Here is an 11,562-nt window from a genome sequence, read left to right as displayed (position 1 = left end):
TTACTATCATGGGCCCTAAACCGCCTGTGGGCTCTGGGCCTCTAAGCTTCATCCGTAAAGTGCCATCTTCTGGGTTTCCTTGGGCTTCAGTATAACTGAAGCTGAACCGGCCCCTCCTGGGCGGTTTACCCTCAGTGGTTATATCTTCAACACTGTCGAAGGTGCCGGGCCAGCTACTCGTCACGGATATTGTGCTTGAAGGCTGCTAGGGCCTCAGCGTCCGGACAGTCGACTATTTGATTTTTCTTTGTTAGGAACCGTGTCCAGAATTGCCTGGCCGATTCCTCTGGCTGCTGAATTACGTGACTTAGGTCATCGGCGTCCGGGGGTCGCACATAAGTGCCCTGGAAATTGTCGAGGAATGCGGCTTCCAGGTCCTCCCAACAACTGATTGATCCTGTTGGCAAGCTGTTAAGCCAATGCCGAGCTGGTCCTTTAAGCTTGAGTGGGAGGTATTTGATGGCATGGAAATCATCGCCGCGGGCCATGTGGATATGAAGGAGATATTCCTCGATCCATACCGCAGGATCTGTTGTGCCATCATATGATTCGATGTTTACGGGTTTGAAACCCTCGGGGATTTGATGATCCATTATTTCGTCTGTAAAGCATAGTGGATGTGCGGTGCCTCTGTACTGGGCTATATCATGACGTAGCTCCAATGAGCCTTGTCTACTATGTTCGGCCCTGCCGAATTTGTGGCCGGCGTGACGGTTACCGTCTTGAGCCGTGGGGCACCCACGCGATCCATAGATCGATCTTGTTTGCCTTGCCTTGTCCTCCAACATGTCTCGTAAGTCCAGCGCATATTCCCGTGCCTTGGTATGGGGTGCGGCTTGAGTGGAGGGCCGAGAGGCCTCTCTGTCGCGGCCACGAGGTGGCCGGTCGGCCGCATCAAGTGCTTCCTCCTCTAATCGGGGTAGCAACCTGCGCTTTGGGTAGCTCTTGGAGGGGCGTTCGAGTTTATGCTCTTCGGCCGCAAGGACTTCAGTCCATCTGTCGACTAGCAAATCTTGATCAGCTCTAAGTTGTTGCTGTTTTGTCTTGAGGCTTCTTTCCATGGCCATAAGCCTGCGTTGAAAACGCTCTTGCTCGACAGGATCCTCTGGCGCGACGAATTTGTCGTCGTCGAGGCTTGCCTCGTCTTCGGAGGGAGGCATATAATGTTGGGGAACGTAGTAATTTCAAGAATTTTCCTACACACACGCAAGATCATGGTGATGCATAGCAACGAGAGGGCAGAGTGTGATCTACGTACCCTTGTAGACCGACAGTGGAAGAGTTAGCACAACGCAGTTGATGTAGTCATACGTCTTCACGGCCCGACCGATCCAGCACCGAAACTACGGCACCTCCGAGTTTTAGCACACGTTCAGCTCGATGACGATCCCCGGACTCCGATCTAGCAAAGTGTCGGGGAAGAGTTTCGTCAGCATGACGGCGTGGTGACGATCTTGATGTTCTACCGTCGCAGGGCTTCGCCTAAGCACCGCTACAATATTATCGAGGATTATGGTGAAAGGGGGCACCGCACACGGCGAAGAAAACGATCACATGGATCAACTTGTGTGTCTAGGGGTGCCCCCTGCCCCCGTATATAAAGGAGCAAGGGGAGGAGGCCGGCCGGCCCTATTGGCGCGCCAAGGAGGAGTCCTCCTCCTAGTAGGAGTAGGACTCCTACTAGGAGGGGGAAAGGAAGTGGGGAGGGAGAAGGAAAGGGGGGCGTCGCCCCCCTCTCCTAGTCCAATTCGGACCAGGGGGAGGAGGCGCGCGGCCCACCCTGGCTGCCCTTCTCTCTCTCCACTAAGGCCCATATGGCCCATTACTTCTCCCGGGGGGGTTCCGGTAACCCTCCGGCACTCCGGTTTTCTCCGAAATCACCCGGAACACTTCCGGTGTCCGAATATAGCCGTCTAATATATCAATCTTTATGTCTCGACCATTTCGAGACTCCTCGTTATGTCCGTGATCACATCCGGGACTCTGAACTAACTTCAGTACATCAAAACTCATAAACTCATAATATAACTGTCATCAAAACCTTAAGCGTGCGGACCCTACGGGTTCGAGAACAATGTAGACATGACCGAGACATGTCTCTGGTCAATAACCAATAGCGGAACCTGGATGCTCATATTGGCTCCCACATATTCTACAAAGATCTTTATCGGTCAGACCGCGTAACAACATACGTTGTTCCCTTTGTCATCGGTATGTTACTTGCCCGAGATTCGATCGTCGGTATCTCAATACCTAGTTCAATCTCGTTACCGGCAAGTCTCTTTACTCGTTTCGTAATACATCATCTCGCAACTAACTCATTAGTTGCAATGCTTGCAAGGCTTATGTGATGTGTATTACCGAGAGGGCCCAGAGATACCTCTTCGACAATCGGAGTGACAAATCCTAATCTCGAAATACGCCAACCCAACATTTACCTTTGGAGACACCTGTAGAGCTCCTTTATAATCACCCAGTTACGTTGTGACGTTTGGTAGCACACAAAGTGTTCCTCCGGCAAACGGGAGTTGCATAATCTCATAGTCATAGGAACATGTATAAGTCATGAAGAAAGCAATAACAACATACTAAACGATCGGGTGCTAAGCTAATGGAATGGGTCATGTCAATCACATCATTCTCCTAATAATGTGATCCCGTTAATCAAATGACAACACATGTCTATGGTTAGGAAACATGACCATCTTTGATTAATGAGCTAGTCAAGTAGAGGCATACTAGTGACGTTTAGTTTGTCTATGTATTCACACAAGTATTATGTTTCCGGATAATACAATTCTAGCATGAATAATAAACATTTATCATGATATAAGGAAATAAAATAATAACATTATCATTGCCTCTAGGGCATATTTCCTTCATATAATTATCGTCATCGACCTCTCTGTCTGCCACTCTCATGAGGGCTGGTTTCTCCATCCTCCTGTGCTAAATCTTGCTGGAGGGGGTTTTCTTCGGCGCTTTCCGGAGTATTATTATCTCCGGTGCTGGAATCACCGTATTTGTTTTGGCGGGATTTTGAGCGGCGCCGCTGACGCTGGCGCTTAGGCTGTTTCTTGGAGGGGTCATCCTCCGCTGTTCCATCGCCATCTCCCTCTTTTGGGGTGTCCACCATGTATATGTCATATGACGAGGTGGCTTTCTAGGGCCTAGTAGGCACTGGTTCTTCATCATCTCCTTCATCGGCGTCCATACCGTCGATGTATTCGGAGTCAAAGTCGAGCATGTCGGTTAAGTCATCGACAGTGGCTATAAAGTGGGTGGTGGGTGGGCTTTGAATTTCTTCATCGTCCGTACCCCAACCTTGCTGACCGTAGTCCGGCCAGGGCTCTCCTGATAAAGAGAGATACTTCAGTGACTTCAGGATATCGCCGAAAGGCGAGTGCTGAAAGATGTCCGCGGCAGTGAACTCCATGATCGGCGCCCAATCGGATTCGATCCGTAGGGGCGCGGAGGGTTCGGAGTCCGGAGAGGAGTCCGGCTCCTTGGAGTCACGAGTCTTGCAGAGTACAGGGCTGGTGTTCGGCTCAATCGCCATTGGGGTCGCAACCCCCGAGGTGGCGTCCAACCGCCCATCCTCGATCGGCGCAGTTGGCTCCGAATTAAGGGTCGGAGCTGATGCGGGTGCGGCCTCCAGGGCATTGTTCGGTGGTAGAGCTAGATCATGCTCGTCGTGACAGTGCGGCGCGCTCGGCGATGGCTCGAATCCGTCGAAGATCAAGTCCCCGCGGACGTCAGCCGTGTAGTTTAAACTTCCAAATCTGACCTGACGGCCAGGGGCGTAGCTTTCGATCTGCTCCAGATGGCCAAGCGAATTGGCCTGCAGTGCGAAGCCGCCGAAGACGAAGATCTGTCCAGGGAGGAAGGTCTCACCCTGGACTGCATCGCTATTGATGATCGTAGGAGCCATCGAGCCTGACGGCGACGACACGGAGGAACTCTCAATGAAAGCACCAATGTCGGTGTCAAAACCGGCGGATCTCGGGTAGGGGGTCCCGAACTGTGCGTCTAGGCCGGATGGTAACAGGAGGCAAGGGACACGAAGTTTTACCCAGGTTCGGGCCCTCTCGATGGAGGTAAAACCCTACGTCCTGCTTGATTAATATTGATGATATGGGTAGTACAAGAGTAGATCTACCACGAGATCGAAGAGGCTAAACCCTAGAAGCTAGCCTATGGTATGATTGTTGATGTGTACGTTGTCCTACGGACTAAAACCCTCCGGTTTATATAGACACCAGAGAGGGTTATGGTTACACAAAGTTGGTTACAATGGTAGGAGATCTTCATATCCATATCGCCAAGCTTGCCTTCCACGCCAAGGAAAGTCCCTTCCGGACACGGGACGGAGTCTTCAATCTTGTATCTTCATAGTCCAGGAGTCCGGCTGAAGGTATAGTCCGGCTATCTGAACACCCCCTAATCCAGGACTCCCTCACTCACCATGCTTTTTTGCATCCTGTGATCTTCCAATTGTTGTGAATCAAACACCCAGATTGGCAGAAATCCTGTGTTTTTAAATTCTCTATTTTGCACGTGCATTCCTATCCTATTCCTGTCTATTTCCTATCCCTGCATTGTTAGAATCCTCAAATTAAAACAAGCCCTTACTCAATTACTTCTGTTACAGATATGTTCCACCCCAGTGTCTATTTCCTATCCGGCTATCTGAAAACCTTGTGTGGTTTGTCCTGCTCCTGCGGCGCTGTGTTCCACCCCAGCTCAGCTGCTCCAACGACGGAAGGGTTCACCACGGCAGGGATCCGCTCTCTAGACTGTCTTTCGCCGCCTCAGATCTTCTTCCCCGCCGCCGGCAGCCACGGCAACTGCATTACCATCATCAACTGAGCATATGACCTTGAGGACTACACGGGTCCGCAAGACAGGTCATGCTCTTCCGTGTCTGCTTACGTTATGCGTCGCTTAATATGATGACATGCTACACTATCGCCGCGTTCACCTATTAGACTCTGAGTCAGATCCAAACTAATGCTAAAACTTGAGTTTTTAAATGGTTGCGGGGTACATATTGGGGCAACAATCAGTACTATCTGTCTACTATCTGGTTAATCTCCGGTGTCTACTATGAGTTTCATGTTGGGTGCAAACAAACATTAAAGGAGCCATTATCTGTATTTTTTAACTAAAGCTATTATCTGCCTGCTATCATTGGTTTTGGGTCTATCCATAGTTTTCTACCATCACTCTGGATTTGTGCATGCACTCCTTACATAATCTCACTATGTTTTATTCCTATGCATGCCAGTTATTGTACACAATGGAACTGATCATGTAGAGAAAAAGAGACGAGCCTTGCGTGGCAATAAAATTTCATGCAAACGTCGTTCCATGGTGGGCGCAAAGGCAGCCCCCCTCCACACATTTCGGATCGTAATCAAGAGGAAGATAACTGTTCTGAGGGGGATTCAGAAGGAGAAGACCACTCCTATTTACCCCATGAGGTCTTCTCTCTAACTTGGCATGCTGATGTTGGTAATATCACGCATATGGTGCCTTGCATTGCTTACTGTATACATTAAAGATGTCATCTGCTTAGTTTAGACATGCTTTGTGTCAATGCCCTCTATTTAGTTTCTTTATCGTATATGTGAATCATGCAATGCCATCTTGTCTAGCCAGGCATCATATATGTGAATTTTTCAATGACATCCTAGTTAGCCAGTCATCTTATATGTGAATTATATCATGCCATCATTTTTTATTACGTGTTAAATTTGTCAACAATTTTAGTACATTCAATTACTCTCCCTGTGCATCAGCCATTCGGCACGGTCATGGAAAAATCTGGAGTGGAAACAAGGTCTTAAGAGCAGACAATGCTATCTGACGAAGCGCATGTCTTGTTGGTTACCGATAGCTCCTCAGAGGACGATTCAGAGACAGATGGCCAGTCATATCCCCCCCCCCCCGAGGTGCATGCCCTAACTTGGCAGGGTTATGTTTCTCATATCGTGCGTATGGTATCTTGCATTGCTATGCCATTTGCTTAGTTTAGACATGCTTTGTGTGAATGCCACCTATTTAGTGTCTAATTACCATATATGTGAATTATGCAATGTCATCTTGTTGCAAGACATTATATATGTGAATTATGCAATGTTATCTTGTTGCAAGGCATTATGTATGTGAATTATGCAATGCCATGCTGTTTAGGCAAGCGTCATATATGTGAATTATATCATGCCATTCTTTTTTTGTATTTCTCATTGCTTTTGTCGACAATGTTTGTATATTCAACTGCTCTTCCTGTGCATCAGCCATTTGAATTGGTGATGGAGAAATCTGGAGTGAAAACAAGGTCTTTAGAGCAAACAATGCTACCTGCTGAAGCAGATATCTTTCTGGTTACAGATAGATCTTCAGAGGAGGATTCACAGGCAGATGACCAGTCCTATTATCCCCTTGAGGTGTATGCTCAAAGTTGGCAGGGTTATATTACTCATATAATGCATATGTTGTATTGCAATGCTTAGTTTTTACATCATATACACAATATTGAATGCCATCTCCTTAGTTGACACATCATATATGTGATTGCCCTCTGCTCACTTCCTTAGTATATAAATCATATATTTGAATTATGTCATGCCATGATGTTTACATAGACAGCATGTATCTGAATTATGGCATGCCAACCCATTTTCTAAAGACATAATATAGTTATATCATCTCATCCTGTTTACATAGTCATCATATTTTAAATTATGTCATTCTATCCGTGAATTATATCATGCCATCATGTTTCCATCGACGGCATGTTTGTGATTTATGGCATGCCAACCACTTTAATAGACACATCGTATAGTTATATCATGTCATCCTGATTACATAGTCATCATATTTTGAAGTATGTCATTCTATCCTGTTTAGTTAGCCATCATACATGTGAAATTGTGTCATGCTATCCTGTTTAATTAGCCATCATATATGTGAAAGTATGTCCTGCTGTTCTGTTTGCTTAGACAACATAAATTTGAATTATTTCATGCCCTATTTTCTTCCCTACTATCCATTGCACCTGTCTATCTTACAATGTCTGTACATTCAATTACTTTTCTTGTTTATCAGCCATTTCAATTGGAGGGAGTGATGGCAGTATCTGTGGGAGTAAAAAAACGGTCTTCAGAAAAGATCGTGCTACCTGTCGATGCAGATAGAACCACGATTGTACTTGCCCAAGAACCAGCCCCACCACACATAACCCACACTCATGCAGATTGTACCCCTACCCGGTTGGACAGAGAACCAGCTACACCCCTTCTAACCCCAACCCCAGCAGATAGACACCCAGTTCCCGTTGACACAGCACCGTCTCCACCAGAGAGCACCCAAACACGAGCAGTTAGTAAGGCAACTGTAGTGCCCAAATCACGAGGACCACCACTCCGAACCCGAAGTAAACGCTTAAAGCAGAAGAAGGATTGTTCTCAGGTTAGGTTCCGTAGCTATAGTTCATACTACTTTTGTCTTGCATCACTGTATTTATTGATACCAACTAATTTCAAATTTGAAGGATGCAATTGAAACTCCAATGGCGCAATAGGTATGTTTTAAACCTGTTTCTTCAACGTGTTTGGCTGTTTGTTGTTGTAACTTGCTCTATGTTGATTTCAGTTTCAATTGAATAAACAGTTATGTTCTCATGCCATGCACATTACAAGTGTTGTTATTGTTGTGTAGTTTCCCACACTTATATTCTGTCTATGTTGCTTTGTCTTAAATAGATATGATTCGAACTGTATCTATCTTGATTTGGCAACATAAACTAGAATGATATAGACCATACAGTGACCATACTACATAGATATATGTTTGTTTCATGCTGTTATCCTGTCCATCTTACTACTAAACTGGTTTACCAAAATGAGTTTCATATACTACATTGTAAACCTGAGATGTGTTTGTTTGTTTCTCTTTTAGAACGCGGATAAAATATTGGAGAAGAGTACCCTGTTATGCAATGGTAAAGGAAGTAATGCAGATAAGGTTCAAGATAGTGAGACATCCCTGTTAGTCTCCAAGAAAGCTGATAAAAACTATACTGAAGACACTGAGACAACCCCAAAGTCCTGTCTTGATGTAGTGTTCGAGTTACTAGCTACCACTGCTGGCACCCAGCTCTTCGAACTCGTTGCCTGAATCAGTTCGGCTTCTTGAGTCTCAACTTCAAGTTGAAAGACATCGATCAGATGTTATGCGACAGGAAGTCGAAGGGCTGAGGAAGTCCCTGCAGAATTCAGATGCATACTTTCTGGTGCAACAGCAAGCGTTGGAGGACTTAAGCGCCAAACAAGAGAAAGTTAATAAGCTTGCTAAGCATATTGCCAGCATTATGGGTACCCAGGATATTGTTTCTTGAGCTCTTCTGAAGTGGTTTCAGTTCTGGACTTGTTTTGCTGCGGCATTTATATGCTGCTGTGTTCCCTATATTTGCACTGGTGGCGAACTTTGATGCCCAGTGGATGTAATATGTGTAATAGCCGTGATAGCCTAGTGTAAGTTGCTTGCTTATTTATTTCCTTGTTGTCTTGTTTATTTGTTTGCTTGTAGTCAGTGCAATTCTTTTTCTGCGGTTTGCTAGTGGCTGCAATAACCTATTTTTTAAAACTAGGCCACAATAACCATGGGCTAATATTTACTGTAGTGACACTGGGCCTCCTACGGGCCGTAGAAACAGTGGGCCTTCTACGGGCCGTAGAAACAGTGGGCCTTCTACAGGTCGTATCATCAATGGACCTTATACAGGTCGTATGATCGATGGGCCAAACATGGGCCAAACAGACTGCATTCTGGCCGTAAACGGGCTAGAGTTGGAATCATCCGTTCATGGGCCGACCATAACAGGCCATCGTTAATAGGCCGTATTTGATGACGCTATGAAAACAGCCCAACGTATTAACGGACCACAAACGGGCCGACTGTAACCACGGGCTGAATTTGGCCCACAAGCAGAAAATGACAGTAACGGGCCGTAAGTAAACGAATGCTGGAAAATACCCCAAGAATAAATGGGCTTTGAGAAGGCCGAAAGATAACATGGGCTGGAAACGGCCCAACGGAATAACGGGTCGTTAATGGGTATAAAGTGATACACTGTTCTTTACGGGCCAGTTTCAACATGGGCCGTTAATGGGTGTAAAGTGATACACTGTTCATTACGGGCCAGTTTCACCACGGGCCGTTAATAGGCCAAGAGTTACATAGGGCCTCATATGGGCCGAAAGACGTCATGGGCCATACATGGGCCAGAAGTGAAAACGGGCTGGAATCATATTGGATGGCCCAGATGACGCTACTGCGCCTAATTCGAATAGGGCGCAATGGGCCTTGGGTTAGCGGGCTGTAAATGGGCTATATGCGAACATGCCGTTAACAGGCTTTCCATGGGCCGGCCCACCACCTTTTGACCAAGTCAAACGGGCCGGCCTTTTCACAAGAATGGGCCTCTGTTGGGCCGTGCCACGTGTCGACGTATCATAGGCGCCTTCTGTCCAATGAGTGGATGACATCTGTCCCAGCGATGAGCCGACACATGTTTCCTCCAGCCAATGATGATTTTACACGTGGAAAATCCCCATTGGTCGGGGCTATTAACGGGTTATCGGATCCAAAACCCGACCCGATAGCTTAACGGCGTTCCGTTACGGTGGATGCCACGTGTCGGTCACCCTTGACGAAAACACTTTGTGACGCGCGATTTATCGTCATGGAAGTGGACACTTCCGTGATGATAATTTTGGTAATGTCATGGAACACTTCTACGACAGCACAGGTATGACTATCTTGATTCTATCATAAAATCTTCATGGATGTACATGCATGACAGAAAATGCAACCTACTGTGACAAACACGTATCATCATGGAAGTGTTTTTTTTGTAGTGTGGCACTAGAGCTGTAGCTGCTGGTGCTGACAATGTAGCTCTAGCATCTGAAACTGGCACTACAGCAGACCTCAGACCTCATGGCACACGCTGAAAAACGGACCTCGTGGCACACGCTGAAAAACATTAGTAGTTGCCTTCACTCTCCTCTCTGCTTCCTCCTGAAGCTGCTCAACTACAGTCTGAATCTCAGTTACCTTGAGATCAAGATCATAAAATTTTGTCTCAACAATCCTCTCCAGGCTCTCCTGATTCTGAGTCAGGGTGGCCAAGCCCTTCTCAATCCTCAGTGTAGCTTGAATCACATAGCCTAATTGATCTTGCTTGCTCTTCAGGAAAACTTGAGATGCCTCTTCAACACTTGGCATCTTGGCAGCTTTCTCAACCTTTGCGTTGGCTCTCTTCTCCTGGACTTGAGCTGATGATGGTTCCTCCTCATTCATCACAACAGTGTTGTCTTCAAATTCAGTATATAAGGGTAGATGCTCCATGTCCAGCAAATAAGTTCATGTGCCCATCTTGGAGTTGATGAGCTCGTGAATATGTGGAGCATACCCACAACTTCTCTTTTGATCAGCAGCAGTCCTCTTGATTGTTTCTACAATCAAACTCATAACCTTGAACTTCTGGGGGACATCAAAGATTTGTAGCATGTTGTTGGAATGTCCTCTGATCATCTTGTGATCTCTTGACTTGGGTAGCAATGTGTGCCTTAAGATCCAGTTGATGGTAGGCAGACCAGACAACACGAAATGTACAGATCCAAACTTGTGAGTCTCCAAAGCTTTATCTAGGATCTCTTTGTACATGTTTACCATAGAGTTGTGATCCTTCTTTTTCTTGGCATACACATCCAAGTCATCTTCATGTTCCTCTGTGGCACTGATTAGCTTGGCCCACTCCTCAACTCTGGATTGGTACCTTGTACCCTCAGACATCCATACTATCCTCCCATCTGGATAGAAGTGGGCATTGGAGTAAAACTACATGATCAGTTCATCATTCCATTTGGTGAGCTTTTGTCCAACAAATTCATCTACTCCACATGCCTTAAAGCTGTCATAAACTCCTGGGAAGTGATCTTCATTCTCCTGGATGTATTCCCAATCAACCCATCTCATGTCACAGACAATGGGCTTCTTGTCAAGCAAAATTGTCTCATAGAAGTCTTGTTGTTCCTTTGTGTGATACCTATAGTCAGCTGCAGTTCTCCTCCTAACAGCATAAGGATCAGACTGTCTCCACAATCTCAGTCCAGCATCCTTTCTGATGTGCATGTCCTTAGCAACTGGATGAGCATCATTATGGTCAGGAATTTTGGGCTTCAACTTCCTCAAAACAAGTGAATCATCTTCCTCTTCTTCAGATTTAGGCACTGGGGCCTTGTTCTTCTCCTCAGCAGGTATACTTATGGTATTCCTTTTGGGTGCAGAAGGCTTCTGAGAAGCAGCCTTGGGAGCAGATTTGGGCTTTGAAGCATTAGCCCCTGATTTGATAGCATCTCCCATGAGCTTCTGAGACATGGGAGCTGGTGCAACATCCTCTTCCTCTTCATCTTCTTCTGGATCTCTCATAATGGAGGATCTACCAAGCACTCTGGCAGTGGTCTTCTTGACCCTTTCCTTCCTCTTCTTTCC

This window comes from Triticum urartu, chromosome 7A (genome assembly GCF_056163025.1).
Source record: "Triticum urartu cultivar PI428250 chromosome 7A, HENAU_Tu73, whole genome shotgun sequence".
NCBI lineage: Eukaryota > Viridiplantae > Streptophyta > Magnoliopsida > Poales > Poaceae > Triticum > Triticum urartu.
The sequence above is the reverse complement of the archived record's forward strand: the minus strand, read 5'-3'. Positions refer to the sequence as shown.